The sequence below is a fragment of the Elephantulus edwardii genome, unplaced genomic scaffold (genome assembly GCF_000299155.1).
Source record: "Elephantulus edwardii isolate Elephantulus edwardi_28Jun2011 unplaced genomic scaffold, EleEdw1.0 scaffold00026, whole genome shotgun sequence".
In the NCBI taxonomy this organism is placed as follows: domain Eukaryota; kingdom Metazoa; phylum Chordata; class Mammalia; order Macroscelidea; family Macroscelididae; genus Elephantulus; species Elephantulus edwardii.
In genome coordinates, this window is record NW_006399776.1 from 15589500 (window position 1) to 15615675 (window position 26176).

The 26176-nt window shown below is 38.6% G+C and overlaps 1 protein-coding gene across 3 annotated transcripts in view; it reads right to left on the reverse strand.

Moving 5' to 3' along the window:
• The window catches only part of FMN1 (formin 1), a 580566-nt gene that overhangs the window by 153967 nt on the left and 400423 nt on the right, over positions 1–26176 (reverse strand). The window lies entirely within an intron of this gene.

Consider the following 26176-nt stretch of genomic DNA (forward strand, 5'->3'; position numbering starts at 1 on the left):
GCCTTTAATCTTCCCTCCCATCTTTGTAATAGACTTTATTCTTTAAAGCTGTATTTATGTTACAGGGGGGAAAAATGTTCAGAAAGTACAGTTTTCATCTATCCTTATCTTCTCTGAATACAGCTTCTCCTATTTATTTACATTGTATATTATTGTTGTGGTTTGTTGTTTTATGCCTATTTATGTTCGTTAGAGCTAATCAATCAATAGTGATTTTTATAAATTAAGAGCAACCGATCTTTGGAAAAGAACATCATGCTTGGAAGGGTGGAGGAACAGCACAAGAGAGGTAGACCCTGGATGAGACGGACTGATAGAATAATTGGGGCAATGGGGGCTGGTGTGTCGGAGTTAGTGAAACTGGCTCAAGACATGGAAGGGTTCAGAACTTCTGTACATAGGGCTGCTGTGGGTTGCAGGTGACTCAATGACACATAACAACAACAACAACAACATTACATTGGTTGTTTGTATTTAAGCCTCTTGTTTGGAGTCAACAAGACCTCATGGAGGGCCTTTGTATTTAAAAGTTCACTGTTATATTTTAAAAGAGCATTCTTCCAAGTCTTCAATTTGCTGAACTGAGATAACCTGGGGTTGTTGTGATGCTGAACCTTTTGCCACTGAGGTGTCAAATGCCATAATGGTTACCCACAGTGGACAGTGTTTGGTGGAGCTCCCAGACTAAGACATGTTTGGAAGCAGGAGTGGCATCGACTTCCTAAACAAAATGCCTCTGGAAACTCTATGTACTTTGAGAAACCACAATAATTATAGAAAGGCTATAGGGTCGCTATGACTCATGTTCAACTTGATGGCAATCAACAACAACAGTTTGTACTGCAGATGTTATGTGCTGTCAAGTCAATTCACATTCACAGTAACTTGATGTGACAGAATAGTTTCCTAAATCGTAATCATTATGGGAGCAGATTTCCAGGTCTTTTCTCCCACAGAGCTGCTGGTGAGCTCAAACTGAGATCCTTTCAGTTAGCAACTGAGGGTTGAACTACTATGCTACCAGGGCTCTTTATATTTCTCATTAAGATCCACAATTTGCATTATACCAATGGATTTGGCCACACGTATCATTATATATCATGAGGAATAATTTCATTGTCCTAAAATCACCCAGTGTTTTCCCAGACCTTTTCTTTCTCGATAGGGGAAATGAAAGTCAGAAGAGGGTAGGTGAGTAAGTGACATTGTGAGAATCAAGCTGCTGATTTTCAGGGGGTAAATAATTTTCCCATGAGTACAAGTAAGCAGAGTCTTAGTCCAGGGCCTCCATCCATCTAAGATAACCACAATGAGACTAAAATATCTGAAAAAGAATAAATATATATATATATTTGCATAAAACAGAGCCTTGCTCTTCTGAGGCTAAGGAGGTCTCCTAACTACAAGAAGAATTGTGTCTGTGCACTGTGAATCATCCATGGAGTCCAAAACACACATTTTACATGGGCAGAAACTCATTTTAATAGTCACAGAAACACACACACACACACACACACACACACACACACACACACACACACACACACACACACATATATATATATTTCTGTGAAGATGGAAACAAAACCAAAAAGCTTTGACCTGACCCAAAGTTATGGTAAGGTAGCTGAGTTCACATGTGGCAAATCCAGTGCTAGGGCTTACCTGGGCAATCCTGGTCAAACCACTCCCTACTTTAAAGACCACATTTTCTTCCCTATCTGACTTCTCTACTTCAGAAGAAGCAGCTCTACAAGGATGTCAAACATCACCATCATACAGGCATTGATATGTTTTTCTTAAATAAAATCTACATTCTAAATGGCAAAATGGAAAAGACACTGAACGAAAACCCAAGTGAAATCTGTTGCTGCCACGTCAATTCCAGTGCGTGGCAACCTCATGAGTCCAGGGAAGAACTACTCCATAAAGTGTTCTTGGCTGTCATCTTTTCAGGAGCTGACTGCTGGGCCCTTTTTCCATGGTGCCATCATATGGACTGCCAGTCTTTATGCTAGTAGTCAACTACAAATCATTTGTGCCACCCTGAATCCCTGGGTGGTGCAAATGATTAACGTGCCAGGCTGCTAATAAAAGACTGGTGGTTTGAATTCACCTAGAGATATTCTCAAAGAAAGGCGTGGTGGCCTACTTCTGAAAGACCAGCCATTAAAAATACCCTGGAGCACAGGCCAGCTCACAGACAGATGGGGTTGTCATGAGCTGGATGTGCCTTGAGGGTTACTTCGTTTTCTCATTCCTCCTACCTAATATCTGAGGGGTACTGAAAGCTGCAGCTGGAAGCCAGTCTTCTGGTTCCCCTGAGCCTATTCTCCCACCTCTGCCTTTTTGAGTAAAGTTTTTTCAAAGGTGCTGTTTACAAAACTGTTCATCAATTGTTTTTATTTCAATTCTGTAACTTAATTAACTGATGATAAACTGTAGAAACACAACCACGAAACCTATTACATAAATTAAAGAAAAAGACATAAAACTATATATACATAAGTTACATAAAAGAAAGAAAAGAAAATATTTCTATTAAAAATACTTAATAGAAATCAGTGGAGACCTGGGAGATATGGCAAATAAATGCAAAATGGAATTCAAAATTGAATGGGAAAAAGAAAAGAATGTTTTACTGGAAAAACTGATGAAATCCAAATAAAGTATGAAATTTAACTATTAGCAATATATCATTGTTAAGTATCTTAGTTTTGAGAAATATCTCATTGCAATGTAAAATGTTAACAATGGGGGGAAAACTGGGTGAAGGGTTATTTGAGAAATCTTTGCACTATATTTGCCACTTTTTTTGTGTGAATCTATGATTAAAAAAAAATATTTACTTTAAAATAGGTCTAGGAAAAACAGCTATTAAAATTTGAGCACAAGTACAAATATCTATAAAGATTTCTGATGATATTTGTAACACCTAAAAGACAAGGTAATGATGGACAAGGCCCAATGGTAATTAATTTTGTAAAACATGCTGCGTAAGAATGATTGTATGAAACACAATGTGAATGAAGAATAGTGTGAAACACAATGTATACAAACTTTGTAAGCAAGCCAGTTAAAAAACCAACAAAAATCAACAAACTGACCTAGAGGGTTAGTGAAAGAGAGGAAGACACAACTAGATGGACAGACACAGTAACTATGGTGATGAGTTTGCAAATGGCATAGATTGGGAGGATGTCACAGGACAGGGCAAGGTTTTGATCTGCCCTATGGGTCACTCTGAGTCATAATCAACTCGACAACACTTAACAATAATAGAACTAGGTAACAGTTTACCTATTACAGATTTAGAATATGTAGAGAAGACCCACAGAACTACATTCAATTGATCCATAATTCAAATAAAGGACTTAGTTCTGCATTTAAAAACAAATGATGCCATATTAGCTTACTTTAAAGTTAAGAGATAAAATTGTGAATTTTTCTATGATCTTGATTCTGGTCAACTTTTCTTCCATTAATGGATCATACAGCAAAGAGCTTCTTCTCTACAGAGGTTATGTTTAGGTAGTATCAATACCAGAATTTTTATGGCATATAGTAATCCAGATCCTTAAAAGTCATTTGGAAAAGGAACATTTAATATACTTGTGTAGTTAATTTTATATCCTGTAAATGCTAAAAATTCTAGTGTTATTAGTTATTTTGATCAGCTAAGTCTAGGGAAGAATAAAAGTACCTTACTAAAGTAAATGCACTGAAATAGTATAATCATCATCATCATCATCATCATCTCAAAACATCCAAGTCTGACATGAACCTTGAATGTTCTTTAGCACAGTTACTCTTCTAAATGTACCTACCATCTCTTCTGCATTATAGCAGAATTATAGCAGATTGCATTATAGCAATCTTCTAGTCAGTAGTAAATTTGATGAGGAATCTACCCTTTCTCAAAGCCTCAATTTCTCCTTAGGATGGCTCAAAAGTCTGACTCCTGAAGCATCTATTCATTGATGTTCATTTGGAATCTTTGGCCATGAAGAAGGGCAGCTCTGGTGGCCTAGTGGCAAGAAGCTTCTTTACTGCAACCCCAAAGGCACAGAGTTCGATTCCACTATCTGCTCCTCAGGAGAAGGATGGGCAGTCTCCTCCTGTGCAATTAACTGCCTCTGAAAACCTGCCCAAGGGTCAGCTATGGGTCAGTTCTGACTCCAGAGTACGCAACAACAATAATCCCAACAACAATGCCAGCAATTATTCAAAGTAACTCAAGTCTTTTCTATCAATCCTTCATTCAGTAAGTACTGGCTAAGTATCTATAATGTGGTAGTTACTGACTGGTACTGTAGATATAAACAATAAAAGAAGATAAGATCCACGTATCATGGACCTCCAAGAAAATAAATAGGTCTGTCTTGGAGGGGGGTTAAACCAAATTTCTTTCTCCTTGGAGGCTAGGATTTTGAAGCTCCATCTCACATACTTTGGGCACATGACCAAGAGGGACCAGTTCTTGGAGAAGGACATCATGCTTGGAAGGGTGGAGGGACAGAGTAGGAGAGGAAGACCCTGGATGAGATGGATACAGTAACTAGGGCAATGGAGGTAGGTGTGTTGGAATCGGTGAGACTGGTTCAGGACAGGGCAGGCTTCAGCGCTGTTGTACATAGGGTCATCATGAGGCAACTTGGCACATACACCAAAAAACACCCTCACTGAGCAAGTTCACATTTTGGTGGGAAGAGAAAGAAAACAAAATACTACACATGAAATCAAAGCAAAATCAGAGTAGGGAATTGAGAGAGTTATGGGTGGCTGCTTTAACTGGGTGCTCAGGAAAGGATCAAGGCATGGAAATACAAAAGAGTAGAACTGTTCTAAGCAGAAGAAAGGCTCCTGCAAAGGTCCTAAAGTAGAAACAAGTTTGCCAAGTTTAGTAGAGAGGAAGCCTGTGAGTCTAGAGTGTAGTGTGTAAGATGTATAAGGTGGTGGCCTAGTATGAGACTGGAAAGTTAGATGTGGTAAACTTTTGATGAAACTTTTAGGGTGTGGTTGTGAATGTACACTGTATTTCAAGAGGAATACATGTGAAACCACAAAGTGGTATAATCTGTCCAGAGCTGGGGAATAGACTGTCAGGAGCACAAGATTTCAAGCAGCAAAACCCATACACTCTCTTGGCCTGGAAGGTGTTGATTTGAACTAGAAACATATGGAGATGGAGGGTAATGAATGCACCGATTCAAGACACATTTTGACAGTAGACTTAACAGCCTTGCTCACAAGGAAAAAAGAATATGTATTAGATTTTTGGCTTACAATCTACAAAAGGATTTCCTTCATATGATCCCAGTTAATCCTCATGAATAGTAAGTGAGACAGGTTATAATACCCTCATTTTTACACAATGATACAGAAAAGTGAAGGTACTAAATTACCTGGTAAGGGTATTACTGCTTGAAGAGCAAAGATTTGAATTCAGGACTTCTGATTTTTTTTCCCCAAATGAGAATAGCTCTTACTATATAGATTATTTTGGTTCTATCAAAGAAGGTAAAAAAGCCAAACAAGCCCCATATACAACAACGCAATAAATTTTAGTGACCATGTTGATTTATAAATAAAGAACAGAAAGAGAGAGTGTGAACTGGGAGGAGGAAATCAAGATAACATAACTCATCCTCCCACCTACATATGTCACAATCATGGCTTCAAAGAAAAACACAAACTTCTTCCATTAATTAAACGGATGAATCAGGTTTCAGTTTCCGTAACCTCTCTCCTTTCTGTGCAACTTGTCTTTGAAGGCATTCCATTTGGGCAATGTGTGACCTTTACCCATGAGGCTGCACTTAATTGAATGCTTTGCATCAAAAGTCACCATGCTGATCAATATTTTACACCCACTGCCTTTCTGAAGTACTTAACCTAGTTCCTTTGGTCTGTTTTGCTGAAATCATTTTATGAAAATAAATCATATCAAAGTTTTTCTTTTATTATTTCTAAAACTTTGTTGCAAAACTAAATATTTTTAAAACCATGGCAACACGGTCAGGACTCTGGCTAATGTATCCAGTCTCACACTGGAGATCAGACTCAGTGGACTACTGCCACGAACAAATGGGCTGCAAAGGAGAAAGCAAGCTAATAAATTAGGCATGGTCAATAATTATTCAAGTCATGTCTTTTGGAACTTCCTAAAAGGTGATAAATTAGCCAGACTTGTCCTAATGGATTAACCCCTCTCCCTACCTTTGCACACAATGATGTGCATTGAGCAAATTGCAAATGGTAGGACATCTAAATGAGTTTCAATAATATTTCTGAGGCCTTCCGAAGTACCTCCTTTTATATTACACTATCTGATCCTTGGAACATCCTTTTGAAGTAGGCAGGTAGCATGATCACTACACTCTTCCACTTTCCCACATCTCAGTTATGAATTTGTAAATTAATTGGTTGATCATGTGTTTAGTAAACCTTCATCTCCAAACCTCAGTCTATTGATAATTCCAACATACCAGCCTATTCTGTTATACTTTAAGGAACCCGCCACTTACAAATGCTTTATTTTTATTTCTGTTTCCAATTATATATTTACCAAAGTTATACATGCACATAGTTTAAAAAGTTAGTGCACTCTATGTTCTCTAACAATATCTGCTCCTTATCTCTATCCCAACAATTACACCCACTTTCTCCTTCCCATACATAGAAAACAATGGTCCTAAAATCAAATGATGAAATGCAGTGAAGAGCTCATTAAAGTGCTAAAGGACAAAGATGTCCCTTTAAGGAAAAGGTAAACCTGACCTAAGCCATGGCATTTTCAGTAATCTCATATGCATGTGCAAGTTGGACAATGAATACAGACTGAAGAACAACTAATGACTATAAACTGTGATCTTGGTGAGGAATACTGACTATACCATGGACTGTCAAAAGGCCAAACTAACTTGTCTTGGTAGAAACGCATGAAAATGTCCTATAGAAGTCAGAATGCCAAGATTTTGTCTCACGTGCTCTGGGTGTGCTCTCAGGAAAGGTCAGTCCTTGGAAAAGGGCCCTGTGCTTGGAAAACTGAGGGAGTCAGTACAGAGGAGGCGGGCTATCAATGACATGGACTGACACAGTGACTGTAAGAACAGGTTCAAGCCCAGCAAAGATCATCAGGATGGCAGATGACAGAAGAGGGGTTTGTTCTAGTGAACTCAGGTGCACTATGAGGAAAAGCCAATTCAACAGCACCCATCAACCACCTAGTATTTCTAACAAGCTTCTAGAACTAATTTTTTAAAACTTTCCTTTTTACATGCTCTACAGGATGCTGCTCTCTCTCCTCCTCTCTTACACCTACCACATCTGTGTGTCTTTCTCCTCTCCCCATCATTCCGGTATGATGCTCTCATGAATGACTTGGTTGGATGAAGATTCATTGTTCAAAAACTGCAAAAACAACTGGCAGTCCACAGTGATATAGGCGATTAACTCTAATTACTTTTCCTTTTCTGTAAATTTTACACCAATTCTTCTCTACCTTTATCACTGGGATTAATTAGATTCCACCCTAATATTCTTTCTTTGTATTTTTCATGGAATGAACTACAAACTCATTGTTAGTGGGGTACACCACTTGCCAAAACATTCAGATATGTAAGACACATCAACTGCACATTACTTACAAAATTTCTCCAGGATTAATGAAACCTAATCAAGGAAGCTCTAATGGTTTGTTGCTGCTTTTGTTGTTGTTAGGTGCCGTCGAGTATAACTCACAGCGACCTTATGAACAAAAGATCTTAACCCTGTTCTGTCCTGTGCCATCCTTACACTTCCTGACATACCAGAGCCCATTGAAGCAGCCATTGTGTCAGTCCACCTGGTTGAGGGTCTTCTCTTTTGCTGACTCTCCACCCTTCCCAACATTATGTCCTTTTCCAAGGAAAAGCACCTCCTAGCAACATGCCCAAAGTATGTGAGGTGAAGCCTCATCATTCTTGTCTCCAAAGAACACTCCTCCTGTGCCCTCTGTAAGACATATCTATTGTCCTCTTGGCCATCCATGGAATGTTCAGTGTTCTTCTCCAACACCATAGCTTAAAGGCATCAACTCTTTTTCATCCTTATTCATTGTCTAGCTCTCAGATGCATTGCAAGTAATTGGAAAGACTATAGCCTGAATGAGATGCACCGTAGTCCTCAAACTGACATCATTACTTCTCAATAATTTAGAGAGGTCCCTAACTGCAGATTTTCCCAGTGCAATGTGTCTCTTTATTTCTTGACTGCTGATATAATGGAATGTGCAGAGAGCTTGAATTGGAGAATAAATAGAGAAGAACTCACTTTCCTTTTCTCAAGCTGAAAGAACTGAAAAACAAATTTAAGTTTTGTGTCACAATTATTGAAAGATGCTACTGGCAATATAATTAATGACCAGGAAATCATCAAAAGAAGATGGAGGGACTACACAGAACCACTGTATCAGTAAGAATTGAATGACACTGAAAAATTTTAGGAAGTACCGTATGAATAAGAGCCAAAAGTAATGAAGGAAGAAGTAGAAGCTACATTAAATGCGTTGGCAAAAATAAGAGTCTGGGAATTAATGAGTTAAAAACTGACTTGTTTAAATAACAGATGCAGCGTTGGATGCCTTCACCAGTCTATGCCAGGAAATTGGAAGTATAGCTGTCTGGCCACAGATTCAAAAAGGTCCCTATTTTTTCCTATTTCCAAGAAAGTTGATCCAACTCAATGTGGAAATTATTGAAAAATATCATTTATATGACATGCAAGCAAAATACTGGAGATCACGAAAAAACAGCTAGACCAGTACTTATATAGGGAACTGTCATTAGTTCAAGGAGGATTTAGAAGAGGCTGTGGCACCAGGGATATCACTGCTGATGTCAGATGGATCTTGGCTGAAAATAAGGAATACCAGAAGAATGTCTGGTGGTTTAGAGGTAAGGCATTGCAGTGGGAGTGTCAAAAAAGGATGGGCAATTTTCTCATGCAATTGAACTGCCTCTGAAAACTCGCTGGAGGGTCAGCTATGGGTTGGTTCCAACTCCCCAGTACACAACAGCAACAACCTAATTGAGAATGTTCTTGGTATCTGGTAGTTATACTGGGTTTCCTATTCTGGATAACCACTTTTCCCCCTTATACTATGATTTCTTATTTTTTGTAAGCTGAGTCTTCTTTTTATTGGTAAAACACATTCTTTAGAGACAGCCTAAAGATAACTGAATGGGGGAGAAGTTTTCAGAGAATTTAAAAACATGTTTAAAAATATTTTATGTCTATCTTCAAATTTGATTAATAGCTTGAGTGAGCATAGGTTACGGACTGGTAATAATTTTCTTTGGAATTCTAAAGATAATGATCCTACCTAGTGTTAGTGCTGAACATTCTATATCCATTCTGCTTTCTAATATTTTATGTGGGATCTATTCCCTCCCCATTTCAGAAGTATATAAACTTTAATTTTAAATTTTGTTTTTCAAAATTGAGTATTCAGAAATGTTATGTAAATAATATGGGTCTGAATTTTTTTTACTCTATTTTACTAAGTTCGTCATGAGACTTTTAACATTAAAAACTCATGTCTATCACTTGAGATAATTCTCTTGACTTTCTTCATTGATGAGTTACATATTTATGCATAAATTTGTATTTTCTGCTGGGAAAATGAAATTGGTTTTCAGCTTTCTCCATCCCTGGGCTGGCTCACTGCATTACCACATGTTGATTTGTTTTAGGTGTCTCTCACACTTTGTTTGCAGTTTTCTTTTTAATTTTCCTTGTGCATTTGAGTTTATAACATTAGGGGAACTTTGCTTTAACAATTTAAGGGAAGGGCTGAAATACTAGATGTGTGTTCAATCGCCCATCATTTCTCAAAAGACTTACAAAGGTTCTCAAAGCGATTATTCCCTTTTTGCTAGAGCCACGGTGCTTACATTATATATTCCAAAGAATTAAAGAGACAAATCCACTCTCATCAGAAAGTTTACTCCTATGGTGAGAAAGACACTCGGTTACACCAATTAGCTAAGTCATCCATCCTGCACTCTTGGTTGGTTTTGAGCAAAAGGGGGGAGCATCTGCTCTGAGAACGATTTGACAAGTTCACAAGGTTGATTCACCTTCCTCATCTAAATCTGAACCCCTACACAAACGATTTACATAAATGGATGAGAGTTATTAAACAATGGACTTAAAACCTTTCAGGTTATGTTGAGGTGGCCCGAGCATCCTCTGGGATTAGGCTGAGTAGTCTTGGCACACTAATTTGTTAGTCTAAATTGTGAAGGGATAAAATGTAGCCTAGATAAACATCAAGACAAAAACAGAAAAACAAAAGGAAAGAGATTGAGAAGAAGGTGGTAGGAGGAAAGGAATCACAACAGACAGACTGGTTGTTATGTGGTTAAAGTACATACAAGAAAATGTCTAAATTAAACCAAATTACTATTTGTAGTGTCCTCATAAAGGGTGAACTAGAGAACTAAAAGAGGCTTACTTTATAAGATTTATCTTTGACATATATCCCCTTAGTGACTTAATGGGCCTTTATCAATATGAGGATAAGTATAGTACAAAAGAAAGAGCATAAACTCTATCATCAAACAAGTTGTGTTCAAATATTAGCTGTCTCATTACTAGCAAAGTTGTTTCCATTTCCTAACTGCCAAAATGCAAAGAACTATACTTCCCTTGAAGTAGTTTTAATACATAAAAAGGAGATAAGCAGATTTGGTATTTAGTAGAGAGCTTTGGTGGCCTAGAGTTGGGTAGGAGTTGTGCTGCCAATCCAAGGCGCACGGTTCAAATCCATCAGCTGCTCCATGAAGAAAGGCGGACAATCTCCTCCAGTGCAATTCACTGCCTCTGAAAACCCGCTGGAAGGTCAACTCTGAATTGGTTCTGACTTGATGGTACATGACAACAACTTTAAATGATAACTGCTGTCATTAGTGGTAGTAGAAATGAACACACACCACACTGTTGACCATTGTCGGAAAATCTGTGTCCATGTCAACCTCAGCAGAGAAGAGTATTTGACACTATTTATAATTGCCATACATGCTGTTAATAAAAAGCAAACCAAATTGCAGTTGGTTTCATTACTGCTTTTCAATTCTCTACAGACACACATGATAAAAGATAGGGTTGTAGTTGTTGTTATGTGCCATCAAAGTAGCGTAGAGGGGGCAGAAAGAAATCTTGACAGGCAGAAAAGCAGGACAGCTCAAGGGACCTTAAAACCCTCCACCCACTTCTCAGGTAACCGTGGAGTCACCAAGAATACAAGGGATAGGGTACCATGTTAAATTTGAATGAGAAAGAAACAAGGTATTACTCTTTTGTGTGTAGGTGTATCCTACATAATAGCTGAGACATATCCCTATAAAATTCTTGCTTATCTCAAGTTCCAATTAAAAAAGAAGGTTTGTATCTTCATTTCTAAAATCTAGAAGCTCAAAGTTCACCCAAACACAGCATACACACGAGTCTATATACTCCATTGCAGCCCTTTATCGCTGGGTGAGGAGTTCCTGGATGACACAGATAGGTATTTAAATACTAGCCAAAAGATTATTGGTTCAAAGTCATTTGGAGGCACCTTTGAAGACAAGCCTTTACTTGCCACGACTTTGAATATATGTTTTGCTGTGGATTGTGGTTGAGTAGAGCACGACTCATAGTAACCCTATGAACACAAGGCCCGAAGCCTTTCTATAACTATCATCACTTACCAAAGTTCATAGAATTTCCAGAGGCTTGATGTTTAGGAAGTGGATACCACTCTTGCTCCCAAAAATATCTTATTGTGTATTTTATTCTATTTATATGGGGTCATTATTTAGTCAAAAGGAAATTTTGGTGGCTTAGTGGAAAGGAATTGTGCAGCTTACCCAAACATATGTAGTTCGAATCCACTTAATTGTTCTGTGGCAGAAAGATAGGCTATCTCCTCCCATAAGACTTACCGCCTCTGAATACCTGTTGTAGGCTAAGCTATGGGTCAGTTTAGACCTGAAGGTGTTTAATAACACAGCACATTTAAAGTTGCAGCCACAAGAACAATCATCATCTGATTAAGTCTATTCAAATTCAAAAGAACAGATGTTCCAAAATTTCTTTAAACTGTGTCTTTTATATCCTAAAACAGTATTAAATTACATTTTACTCTCAAAAGTACGGACGTTTAGATCATGTGAACAGAAGTTTAACTTGAATTACCAACTCAGAGAGTCATGTTACTTCAATCATCCCCATACTTGAGCAAATTTACAAACTCAAATCACCTGAATGAAGAAGAAACCAGGTCTTCTTGAGCAAGAATTCTTCTCCACTGTAAATATCTTATACTTGTCTGTATTTTACAATGTAAGCCTTTTTCTTTGCTTTCACCAACTGGATCTACAGCCTTTTATCAATCCAGCTGTGTAATGTGGAAAAGGAAACAATCATTTTGGTGGTTGCACACTAGGGAGCAAAGACGATGTCATTCGTCTTTAGAGAATGCAGTGCTAACATGAAGTCTGTGCACTGGTTGTTCAAAATCACCAGCAGCTCTGTGGGAGATAGTCTCTTCCTGTTGTGATTTGCAGCCTCGGAAACCCAGTGGAGGGTCACCATGAGTCCAAATTAACTCAACAGTGGTGAATATGGGTGTTGAGCATTGGATACCAGTTCCAAGCTGACCCTAGTTCAGAAGACCCAAAATATTAATGTGGTTCACTAGTCAGAAGAGATGCATATGAAGGTCAAGAATGTTATAAAGGCAAATGAAGTTTCAGCTCAAGTCTATTTCATAGGGAATCCTGTGGTAATCGAGGCACATTACTGAAATCAATGTATTCAACAAATGGCAGAGTTCTCAAAGATAAAGGTCATTGTTTGAGTTGACTGGTGGGCAGATATACCAGTTTCTGAGTGAGGAGGCAACCACAAGACAGAATCACAGATGATGATAAGGCAAACTTCCATTAAAGAGATGGAAAAGGGAGCCTTGATAGATCTACTCTAACAAAAAACTGGAATAGAGAAGCAATACCACACTAGTCAACTCTTACTTAACTAGGGTAACTAAGGAGAGAAGACATCATAGATAAGCCTCAAATAAAAATCAAGGACAATATCAAGCAGGGGATGATTTGTAGACTTGTACTAACTAGTTCCTCTGCTCTCCCTACACTAAGCATGTCTACTGACCCATAGGCTGCTCACCAAGGTCATTAGCACTGAGATTCCAACTCTGCCTCAACACATCAGCCTTCATGGCTTCATTAATATCACCTCATCAACTTATTTGTTCATGCACTTAATTTATTCATTAAAAAAAGATGGTTACCTTCACCTTGCAGGAGAAACAAGAGTGAATCTATTTTTTACCATTTTGGCTTTTTAAATATTTGTTAGTTTGCATGCAATAATTTGTTTACATTGTGCTTCATTCAAGTACATTGTTTTTCCACCCCCTTCCTCCACCTACCAAACTCTGTGAACCTGTGATTTTCCCCCCTCCCCACATACCATGTAGCTTTAAACAGTGAAGTGTTTCCAATAGTTTATTAGTCCCCTAATAATGAGTGTAAAAGATAATATATTAACTGTTATTTTAAACCATTACTCATCCTCAGCCTCATTAATCTACCTAGCTAGAATAAGAGTTGATGACAATGACATATTTTAACCCAGTTTCAACTGTCAGAATTTCATATGCATATTTAAATAGTTAAACTATTTCCATGATACTAGTCTTTGCCCAGTCTCTTGGTAAACTACCATGTTTAAATGCTCTCATTTCCTAGTACTTTTTGTATGGAGGTTTACATAAATAGAAAGCTTTTATTATTTTAGTGCTCTAACAACTTTTGCCAAAGTTCTACATGTTGTTGTTGATTGCAGTTGAGCTGAGTACAACTCATAGCGATCCTATGAACAAAAGGCCTGAAACCTTTCTGTAGCTATCATCATTTATCAAAGTTCATAGAGTTTCAAGCGGCATGTTGTTTAGGAAGCGGATGCCAATTTTGCTTCCAAACCCTGTGTTAAACTGGGATCTCCACCAAACGCTGTCCACCATGGATAACCGTTATGGCATTTAGCAACCCAATGGCAGAACATTCAGCATCACAGCAACCACAAGTTACCTCAGTACAGCATATTGACAGAAGAGACCTGTACCACTTAGAAGAATGTTCCTCCAAAATATATTAACAACCGACTTTTAAATACAAAGGTCCTCCTCAAGGTCTTGTTAACTCTAAGTAAGAGAATTAAATATCAAACAACCTACATAATATGTTTTTGTTGATATGTACCATTGAGTCACTTGCAACCTATAGTGACCCTATGTACAGCTCTGAACCATTCCCTGATCTGAGCCAGTATCACTAATTCTGACACACCAACCTCCATTGGCCCACCTACTGTATCAATCCATCTCATCTGAGGTCTTCCTCTCCTGTGCTGTTCCTCCACCCTTCTGACCATGATGTCCTTCTCCAAGGACTGGTCCCACCTGGCTACATGCCCAAACTATGTGAGACGGAGCTACAAAATCCTAGCCTCCAAGGAGTTATTTGGTTTCACCCTCTCCAAGACAGACTGATTTGTCCTCTTGGCAGACCATGGTATGTTCAAGACCCTTCTTCAGCACCACAACTCAAAGGCATCTATTCTTCTGTCATCCTTAGTCAGTATGCAGCTCTCTGAAGCATAACAAGTAATTGAGAAGACCATGGCCTGGATTAGGCACACTTTAGTCTCTAGACTGACATTATTGCTTTTCAGCACTCTGGAGAGGTCCATGGCAGCAGATTTTCCCAAAGCAATTCATCTTTTGATTTCCTGACTGCTGGTGTTAAGAGTACTGATTGTAGATCTGAGCAAGCTATAATTGCTAACAACCTAAATCTCTTCTCCATCTATCATGGTGCTGCCAATTGGCCCAGCGGTGAGAATCTTTGTCTTCAAAGACAAATCCAATCCATACTATAGTCCTTGACCTTCTACAGCAAGTGCTTCAGGTCCTCTTCAGTTTCAGTAAGCAAGGCTGTGTCATCTGAATATCGCAGGTTGTTGATGAGTCTTCCTGCAATCTTGATGACACACTCCTCATAAAGCTCTTCTTCTCAAATGATCTGTTCTGTGTACAGACTTAAAAGGTATGGGAACAGGATACATTCCTGACACACACCTTTCTTGACTTTGAATCATGCAGTTTCCTTGCTGTGTTCTGAGTATTTCTTCTTGGTCCAAGTACAGGTTTCGCATAAGCACAATCAAGTTCTATATACTCATATTTTAATGAGTTGAAGATCTTTCAAGATTTGTTTAAAACTATAAAAGCAGTTCTATGCCCTCTCTTCCTTTTTCTCTATTATTTGATTCTATCTGTATTCCATAACACAATGGTATATATTTGTTGACTTAGAACAAGACTTTGAAAGGAAGATTTAAATGAATTATTTCAACCTGCCATCTTCACACATGTTGACTCAAGTTTAGAAGATCTTACCAAAAGGAAACATCTCTCTCTTGAGCAGTCAATTATGTATAAATTCATGTCCCCTAGAAATAATGATATTGAGATAGACTGCTAAAATACCAGTGTATAGAAAATAGAGTTCTAATTAGAGTTCCTAATCCATCACCCCAATAAAATAAGGGCATCCGGCTAGAAAACGTAAAAAAATTGAGGAGTATACATCAATATTAAGTGTTACTGAATTGGCTCCAAGTCATATGGACTAGCTTACAGCAGAATAAAACCCCGTCCAATTTGGCTCCATTCTTATAATGCCTGTTGTTGTTATGTGCCATCAAGTCATCTGCAACTCATAGTGACCTTATGTACAATAGCTCTGGAGCCTGGCCTGTCCTAATCCAGTCTCACTGACTCTAATACACCTACCTTCATTGCCCTAGTTACTGTATCAATCCATCTCATCCAGGGTCTTCCTCTCCTGTGCTGTCCCTCTACCCTTGCAATTATGATGCCCTTTTCCAAGAATCTGTCTGTCCTGGCCATGTGCCCATAGTATGTGAGATGGAGCTTCAAAATCTTAGCCTTCAAGGAGAAACATAGTTTCATCTTCTCCAAGACAGACCTACTATGCTTAAATTCATTGTAGTAATCTCTGTGTCAGTCCATCTCACTGCACTGAGTGTGGGGTTTTTTTTTCCCTCTGACTCTCTAATTTTTTTAAGCATGATCTCCTTCTCCAGGAGTGGCCCCTCCTGGTAACATGCTCAAACTATGGGAGACAAAGTCACACCACCTGTGCTTATAATGAGCCATCTGGCTATTCCTTTTTCAAGAATATGCAAAGGCATTCATCTTTGTTCTTTTGGCAGCACATGGTACATTTAATATTCTCTGTCAGTGCCACAACTCAAAGGCCTCTAGTCTTCTTTAGTTTGTTATTTTACATGCATATGAAGCAATTGAAAATATCATGGTTTTGGACAGGTGCACCTTAGTCTTTAAAGTGACATCCTCGATTTTTGTTGTTAGGTGCCATCAGGTTGACTACAACTCAGTGAATCCCTGAAGAACAGATCTGAAATTTGTTCTAACCTATGTCATGCGCAGGATCAAGTCCATTGTTATAGTCAGTGTGTCAATCCAAATTGTGGACGGTCTTCCTCTTTGGAAAAGGACATTTCTCCTTTTCAAGCATGCTGTCTTTTTACAAGCATTGGCCCCTCCTGACAACATGCTCAAGTATGTATGATAAAGTTTCACCATCCTTGCCTCTAAGGCACATCCTGGCAGCATTTCTTTCTAGATAGACTTGCTTATTCATATGGCAATCAATGGGGTATTCAGTAATTTTCACCAACATCTTGATCTTTAGTACTTTAAAAACATCCTTGGCAACAGATTTTCCCAGTACAATACATAGTTTCTTAGTTCTGTTTCAATGGGTGTTTACTGTGGATCTAAGTAAATGATTGACAATTCCAATCTTTTCTACATTTATCATAGTATTTTTTTTAACTGGTGTCGTCGTGAAGATTTTTATTTTCTTTATGGTGAGGTACAACCCAAACTGAAGATTATAACCTTAAGATTCATCAGTAAATGTTTCCAGTCTTCTTCATTTTCTTCAAGGATGATTGTGTCATTTGTATAGTGTGGGATGTAGCTGAGTCTTCAATTCTGGTCCCATCTTCTTTGTAGAATCCATCTTCTTGTATTATTTACTCAGCCTGTAGATTGAATAAATATGAAACTATACAACCATAACATAGCTTGCCTGATTTGAGCCATGCAAAGCAAGAACCACGACTCCTCATGCTCTCTATACAGGTTAGGCATGAGCATAATGAAATGCTCTGAAATTACATTCTTCTCAATGCTATCCGTAATTAATTATGATTCACATAGTTGAATGCTTTTGCACAGTCAATAAAACCCAAATAAACATCTTTCTGGTATTTTCTGCTTTCAGCCAAGATTCATCTGACAGCAGTTGATGTCTTTCATTCCATGGCCTCTTCTGAACCCATCTTGAATTTCTGGCATTTCCTGGTTGATATACTGCACCAATCACTTTTGAATTATCTCCAGCAAACTGTTACTTGTGTGTGATATTAATAATACTAAAAATCAAAACAAAGCAAAATCCCCTCCAAGTCATTGCTGTCAAACCAGAATTGACTCATAGCTGACACTCCATTGGGTTTCCAAGGTTATAAGTCCCCAGAGAGTAGATTGTCCTTTTTCTGTGTAGCTGCTATAGGATTCAAACCGTTAGAGAGGCTAACCCTTTGGTCAGCAGTGTAACTCTCCAGGAATATGCCATAGGAGTCTGCCAGGTCACTTTTTCAATTTTTGTAATGGGAAGAAATGGGGATTTCTTTCAGTCAATTGGGCAGGTGGCTGTCTAGTCTAATACTTGTCAGTTTGTAATGCACTGAATCTAGGGAGAGAATTTCTTCTGTTCTAAAAAATTCATTTCTCTTCTGCTGATACATTTCCCTCTTACCTAAAGACCAACCCTCGCATGATTAGAATATGATCAGAGAGAGAAAGCAAACCAGCCCAGTATTCCTATCTCTCTCCAATGCCCAGTGATTGCTTATAGAATTGCAACCAAGGAAATGAAAATTGTCTGATCCAAGGGAAAAGGACAATAAAAAAATATGGACCATGTCCCCAGGCATCATGAACTTGGTTCTGGTGTCACAATGTAGAGAAGACAGCACAATTGCACTATGAAGTATATGTTCTACATATATAGCCATCTGGTCTAGACAACAGCATGGGCCTGATTCTACAAACTACATATTTCCCAATAAAACTGTTGTAGTTACATGCCACTGTGTGGACTACAAGGGACCCCGATGAACAACAGATCTAAATCTTGCCTTCTCCTTCCCCATCCTTATGACCTCCCACATGCTGGAGCCCACTGTTGGAGTCATTGGGTCAGTCCATCTTGCTAAAGATCCTCCTCTCTTACACGGATTCTCCTTTTCCAGAGTGAAATCCCTTTATAAGAACTGACCCCTGCTGATAACATATCTAAAATATGTAGACAAAGTTTCAGCATCTTTGCCTTTAAGAAACACCCTGGTGGTACTTCCTCCAAGATAGACTTGCTTCTTCTTTTTTCAGTCCATTTAGTACTCTTCTCCAACATTATAACTCAAAAGCGTGAATTCTTCTGTCATCTTTATGCACTATCTGCCTTTCAGATACATACAAAGCAACTGAAAATATCATGGCTTGGCTCAAACAAGAAAAGTACATTTTCCTAATCAACTTTACTGAAGCTTCCCTTACTAAGGGAGAATGTAGTCATTATATCCCACAAAGTGGACACTTTTTCTTGTCTCATTTTACACATGAGAAAAAGGAGTAATTTTTTATGGTTAGATTATTTATCAAGATCTTTTTATTCCCCACAAACTAAAAATTATTGCTTGCTGTTCTGTCAAACTTTGCCATTTTACTGGATTGAGATGGTATCTTATAGTGGTTTTGATTTGCATCTCTCTTATTGCTAGTGATTTTGAACATTTCTTCATGTGTTTGGTGGCCATATAAATGTCTTCCTCTGTGAAAAGTCTTTCCATGCCTTTAGCCCATTTTGTAATTGGGTGATTGGTCTTTTTCTTTTGGAGGTCCTGAAGTATTCTGTGATTGGTCTTTTTCTTGTGAGGCCCTGAAGTATTCTGGAAACTTTTGTTATGAGTCCCATGTCTGAGAAGGTTTTCTTTTTTATCTTCTTGGAAAAATTTTTTTATGTACACAGAGATTGAATCTTTAGAAGGTCTCATTCATTATGTTTATCCTCTCTTGGTTGTGTATTTCTGGCTGTATTTTTAAGCCTCTTTATACCACAGGCAAGGCCTTCTAAGCTTGGTCCTACTTTGTCTCTTATGATCTTTATGGTTTCTGGCTTTATTCTTGGATCTCTGATCCACCTTGAGTTGATTTTTGTGTATGGTGAGAGGTGTGGATCCTGATGTGGAGAGATAGGAACTATCATACACTATTGGTGGAACTGTAAAATGGTACAACCACTCTGGAAGACAATTTGGCCTTTCCTCAAAAAGCTGAACATAGAAATTTCATGTGACCCAGCTATTCCACTGATAGTAATATACCCCAAGAAAATGAGGACTGAGACACAAATGGAGATTTGTACACCAGTGCTCACTGCAGCATTATTCACCACAACAAAAACATGGATACAGCTCAAATGTCCAGGCACAACTGAATGGATTGAGAAATTGTGGTACATTTACATGATGGCATACTATTCAGTACACAGGAGCAATAATTTAAAAAATTACTACATAACTTGGCAGGGATTGGAGAGTATTAGGCAGAGCGAATTAACTCAGTCTCTAAGATCATTATTATAGAAATACATAACTAGTAAAACACGCATCAGGATCCAAGAGCAGGGATGCGGGAACAAAGGGGTGAGGATGGGCAGGGAGGAAATCAGAGTTGCACAATTTTGTGGGAGGCAAGTGTAAAGTGTAAAGGTAATGGGAAACATCCAATGGGGATCTAGAAAGACAGGGTAATGGTGACTAATCTTATAAAATATAATGAATGGGAATAATGGTACAAAACACAACGTGAAGGAAGGACAGTGTAAAGCACAGTGTATATGAACTTTATAAGCAAACCAATATAAAATAAACAATCTTTTTAAAAACCTGGAAAAAATTACATATTTAATTGCAAATCCCAATATTTTAATCCCATACAATATTAACCTATTTGCTTTAATATCCATTTACCTTGTAATTCCCATACCATATTCCCAACTTACTTAAGCTCTTTCTCTGAGTTTCTGTCTGTACTATGAAAGTCTTTGTATGCACATGTTCAGGATAAATATTTTTATGACTTTTATTTTCATGGCATTTTATTGTCTTGAGTAGCACTGATGATGTCGTGCGTTAAGTGTTGGCTGCTAACAGAAAGGTTGGCAGTTTAAGTCCACCAATAACTTGATAGGAGAAAAAAGAAACAGTCTTCTCCTGAAATGATTCTAGCTGCTTTAAAACCGTATGATACACTTCTGTTTTGTTCTACATGGTCACTTGGAATCAGAACAAATTCAGTGGCATGATGTTAGTGTTGTTGTTTTCTGCTGGCAAGAAGCGGTGCCAAAATCCTGCAGGCATATGGTTCATGGCCACCAGCCACTTGGTGGGAGAAGGATGGACAATCTCCTCCTGTGTAATTAACCACTTCTGAAAACCCACCAGAGGGTCACCTATGGGTCAGTATTGACTCTATGGCATACAATAACACAACAAAATTCTGATTTTAGATTAGAAAGGGAGGCTTTTAAAGGCCAGAAGCATGGAAAGTTATGGTGCTGGTACAGAATTTAGAGTCATATATTATTTACAAATTTGGCTAGGTCACTACCTGTGAAATCTGGGCAAGTTATCCAATTACCATAAACTTCAGTTTCTTCATTTTATGGAAGATAGTAAGAATATCTGCTTCATGGTGGTATAGTAAGTATAAAAGAATGATATGTGCAAAATATCTCATCATTCAAATTGTAACTAATATTATTAACTTAGTATTTTTACTAGCATTTAAATGCTACTTAAAATTCCTGCTTCCTTAAAGATGCTTACTGACAATTCTATATAAAGCAATGGCCTTTATATAATCAATATAATACTCTGGCTTCCATTTTATTGTTAAGTTGTGGTTAATATGATTTAAAGTACTTTTCTTCTAAAGGACTACACTTATCTGGAAAACTGAGGCTTGATACGTTTTGAAATTTGCTAATCACATCTGGTTTAGCTTTAGACATTTTCTGGGATTTTGCCAGCAACCATGGCATTTTAATGGCTACAATAAACCTCAGAGCCTCATCAAATCTTTGCTGTATGTGTGAAAATTATGTCTTCTTCAATTAAACATGCAATCTAAGCACAATCCAAGGTCTATGGAAAAAAGGGTTAAGCTTGAAGTAGAACGTTTGATGAAATGAACCGCCACAACTCTGGTCATCCTTGCCAGATGGTATTTAAAGAAAAAGAAATTCATTAGAGAACCAATGGTCTGTATTTTCTTTAAATATTTACTGGGTACCTTTCATGTGTTGAAAACACTGGCATTTCTAAAGATTAGCAGGGCATTTTTGTTTAAATATTCAATGTGTGTGGGAGGGGAGACAGTCTACTCAGTTGCCTTTGTGGTACTTCAAATCTTTTGGTGAAGTCCAGCACAAAGATGAAAAAAAGAACCAAGGTAATGCTCAGTTTTTTCCAAAGACAGTTTTCATAAGCTCCACCAGCTTCAGAAGCTCTTGTATTTCCTCAAAAGTAATCAAGTAAAGTGTCAGTTGAGAAATCTGAATGACACTCAAAAGAATTCTTCGAGAAAATTAGATATATCAAAGTGAAAAGTTTTCCAGGGGAACCTATTGTTTTCCACATTTCCCCCACTTCACCCATTTTATTCCCTTTCTGGAATCCCCCTGGAAACACTGGTGGCTGAGTAGTAAGAAGCTGCATTGCAATCCTGAAGGAATGTGTTTCGAATCTACCAGCCACCACGGGAGAAGGATAGGCAATCTCCTTCTGTGCCAATAACAGCCTCTGATCACCTGCTGGAAGGTCAGCTATGGGTCAGTTCTGACTCGGTGGTACATAACAACAACAACTAAGGATAACTCCACTGTGACACATGAGGAATTATCATGAGTTGAGTAATTAATCTGAATCCGTGGGTGTCTCTGGAGGTGTAGTCTGTAGGGAGCTGTGCTGCTAACCCACAGTGGGACCTCTTCGCTGGTTTGAATCATTAGCTGCTCTGTCAAAGGATGAGATATTTCCTGTGCGATTTACACCTTCTGAAAACCTACAGGAAGGTCACTGTACAAATTGCTCCTGACTAGATGGCTATCTTCTTAAAAAATATGAGTTTTTTGAGTTACGGGTGGTACAAAAATATGTTCTGCTACTAATCAAAAGGTTGGAGATTTGTGGCTACCAAAAGGTATCTGTGAGGAAAGACCTGGTAATTTACTTCTGAGTAATCAGCCATTAGTTAGAAGGAACACTGGAGGTTTGTTGTTATGTGATGTCGAGTCGCTTGCACTGCCTGCTCAAATAACGTGGTTTGAATCCACTAACTGCCCAGCAGAAGAAGGATGGGTGATCCTCCTGTGCGACTGACTGCCTCTGAAAACCTGCTAGGGGTCAGCTCCAACTGCATGATACACAGCAGCAGCAACAACAGTAATCAGCCATTAAAAAGCTCTGGTGGCCTAGTGGAAAGGAGCTGCATTACCATCCCAAAGGCACGTGTTTCAAAGCCACTAGCTGCTCCAATCAATAGAAGAAAGATAGGCAATCTCCTCCTCTGATTAAACTGCTTCTGAAAACCTGATGGAGGGTCAGCCATGAGTTGGTTACAACTGAAAGGTATACAACAACAATTATTGTTGTTGTTGTTATGTGCCGTCAAGTCGCTTGTGACTTATAGCGACCCTATGTACAACAGCTCTAAACTCTGCTCTGTCCTGTGCCAATCTCATTGTCTCCGACACACTCATCCTGATTGCCCCAGTCACCGAATCGATCCACCTCCCAGAGGGCCTTCCCCTCCTATGCCTGCCCTCCACCCTCCCAAGCATGATGTCCCTCTCCAAGGACCAGTCCCTCCTTACAACATGACCAAAGTATGTCAGGCGAAGTCTCTGAGCAACAATTAGCCATTGAAAAAACTCTATGGAGCAGAGTCCTGCTTTGATACACATGGATTTACCATGAGTCTGTTGCCCCCACGGCAGCCAGAGATATCAAAGGGGAGGTGGCTGAGTCTCCAAATGGTGGGTTCCTACAGAGACAGTCCCTTTAAGGAGACTGGAGAAGAAGATCAAACAGGGATCATATTTCAGCTCAAAAGAATATAGAGGGGGAAGGCCAAGGGTTTTACAAGGGCCAAGAGATGAGAGAGGATGGGTGCCCAGGACGCCTGCAGAGTAAACAAGCCTGGCTCTTCCTCACTGCTGCTGACCCTTCCAGCTGTTCTAAGAACTAATCTGGGCCCTAATTATGGCTGCTGTGAAGGAGAGGAGAGGAAGCGGGAAAAAAGAACCACAACTGCTATGCAGTGTCTTATGTTTTACAATCAGAATCAAGTGCTTCATCTTAGTCCCTTAAGAGTGGAAATAAAATTACCACAATTCACAAATCATCTTCCCCGGTGGAGCATCCCTTATATTTAACTCACACTCTTAACCACATTAGCTGAGGAGTAAAGAAACAAGCAAACAAACAGAGTCCACATGTTCTTTTAAAAATAATTTACAAGGTAAAAATATTCACTTGTAATCACGTAGTTAAGAAGGTTTTATGCCCAAAGTAAAAAAATAAATGGCTCTCCCTGCCACTGGGAGCTGGCCTTTTCCCCACTTTACTCCCATTTCCAAGCTGTTCTTGGTCTAAGACTGGGGTTTCTGAGCACCCTTTCACAATAAACATTCTAAAAATGTTTATTTTATGTCTTGGTGTAAAAATATTCCTGGTTGCCGCTCTTCATTTCCTCAAGCTCTCGTTTTGGCACTCTGGGTTCCATTTCCACATTAACACACTCCCTAAATCCTCCATAGAGCCCTTCAACTGGAGTTATACAAGCTTCAAGGCAAGTATTTATATTCTTGGACAAGGAGATGTCTCCACAGTGAGAACACAAGACTCCAGAAATGCCAAAGGAAAATTCCTGTCCAAGTGAGACATATTTTCACCTTTTAAAAAAGCCCAAAAGGGGCTTTCAGAGTATTATTTTGAATAATTAAAAATGTAAATGAAAATAGAATATTTTATTGTAGAATACTGTATAATCATTATTAGATTCATATACATAAATCATATATACAGAGAGGTATGAGACAGTGCATGAGAGCAAACGGGCAAAAGTAAAAGGTGGTGAGAGGGAGAAAGATGAGACCATATAGTAAACTTCTGTCAGACATGATTAGACCTTACTTCTGTTATAACTACTATTACTGTAACTTGTCTAAGCTTCAATTTTCACACCTGATGGAGCTAATACAGTTTATCACTATTAGGGTTATTGTATTATGTGAGACAATTATGGAAACAAAAGAAACTTTCAACAGTTATACTATTTTTGATGTTGTTATTACTAGATGCAGTAAACTACACACATGTTCATGGATGGCACAAATGGTTTAGTGGGCTACTAATTGAAATGTTGGTGCTCTGAATGATCTGGCATTCTGATGGCCTAATGGTAGGAAGCTGAGCTGCAATCCAGAAGGCATGTGGTTCAAGTCCACTAGCTACTCTGTGGGACAGTGAGAAAGCCTCTGAAAACATAGGGTCAGCTATGGATTGGTTCAGACTCGATGGTATACAACAACAACAATGGCTCCTCTGGTGGCTTTTAAGCTCTAAGGGACCTATGGTGACTTAGTAGTGAGGAATTGATGGGCTATCTCCTTTCGTGTGATTATCTGCCCTGAAAATCTAGTGGAGGGTCAACTAGGAGTCAGTTTCAACTTGATGGTACATAGAAGCATAATAATAGCACCTCAAAAGAAAAGCCTGGTAATCTCTTCCATAAAGATATTGTCCTTCTCTCTCTCTTATTGTCACTGAATCAGAATCAACTCATAGCTGACACTCCATTGGGGTTCTGAGTCTGTAAATTGATGGGAAATTGCTCTTCTTTCTACTATTTAGCCACTGGTGGAGCTGAACCATCAGAGAGGTGCAACCTTTGGGTTAGGAGGACAGCTCCCTATGGACTATCCCATCAAGAGATTATCATGGAATTCAGTTCCATTCTGTAACTCACGGGTTTGCCATGTCTCAGAATCAAGTAGACTGCAACACACTTGGTTATTGTTGTTTGTTGAAGGAGGGTGGAGGGAATATAAGTAGATACAACAAGTAAATGATTAGTATTAATAAAAGAGAGAGATACGTGAGTGCAGTGTTTTGCAACACTTCATACTTTTGTGAGACAGAAAGTTTCATGAGGGCTGCTGTGTACCTTAAAGGAATTCTGTACCAATTCTGCAACTTGAGGCAGTTATATACAATTCACTGAAATAGAAACAGTCTTAGAGAAATGTAGGGAGGGAAGGGAACTGCATTTTTAAGCTGCACTGCAATCCTGAAGGCACATGGTTCCAAGTCACCAGCTGTTCTACTGGAGAAGGATGGGCAGTCTTCTCCCATGTGATTAACTCCCTCTGAAAACCCACCAGAGGGTCAGCTGTCAGTCAGTTCCAACTCTACGATACACAACAACAATAACAACATCAAATATAACAACACAGGCATGATTGGAATTTCAGAAGAAGAACGTAAACAAAACAACATGGAAAAAATTTTACAGGAGATACTGGAAGTAAACTTTCCATGTATCATGAAAAATGAGGAAATACGCATCCCACAAGCTCACCAAACAGATAAGACCCCAAAAGAAAAGCATCAAGATGTATCATAATAATTGTCAAACTATCCAAAATCAAAGACAAGGATAGAATACTAAAAGCAGCACGAGAATAACAAAGAGGCAACTACAAGGGAGTGGCAATTAGATTAAGCTCTACTCCTCAACAGAAACCATGTGAAAAAGAAGACAATGGAACAGTACATACAGAAAACGTAGAGAAAAAAACTGTTGCTCAAGGATCCTGTACCT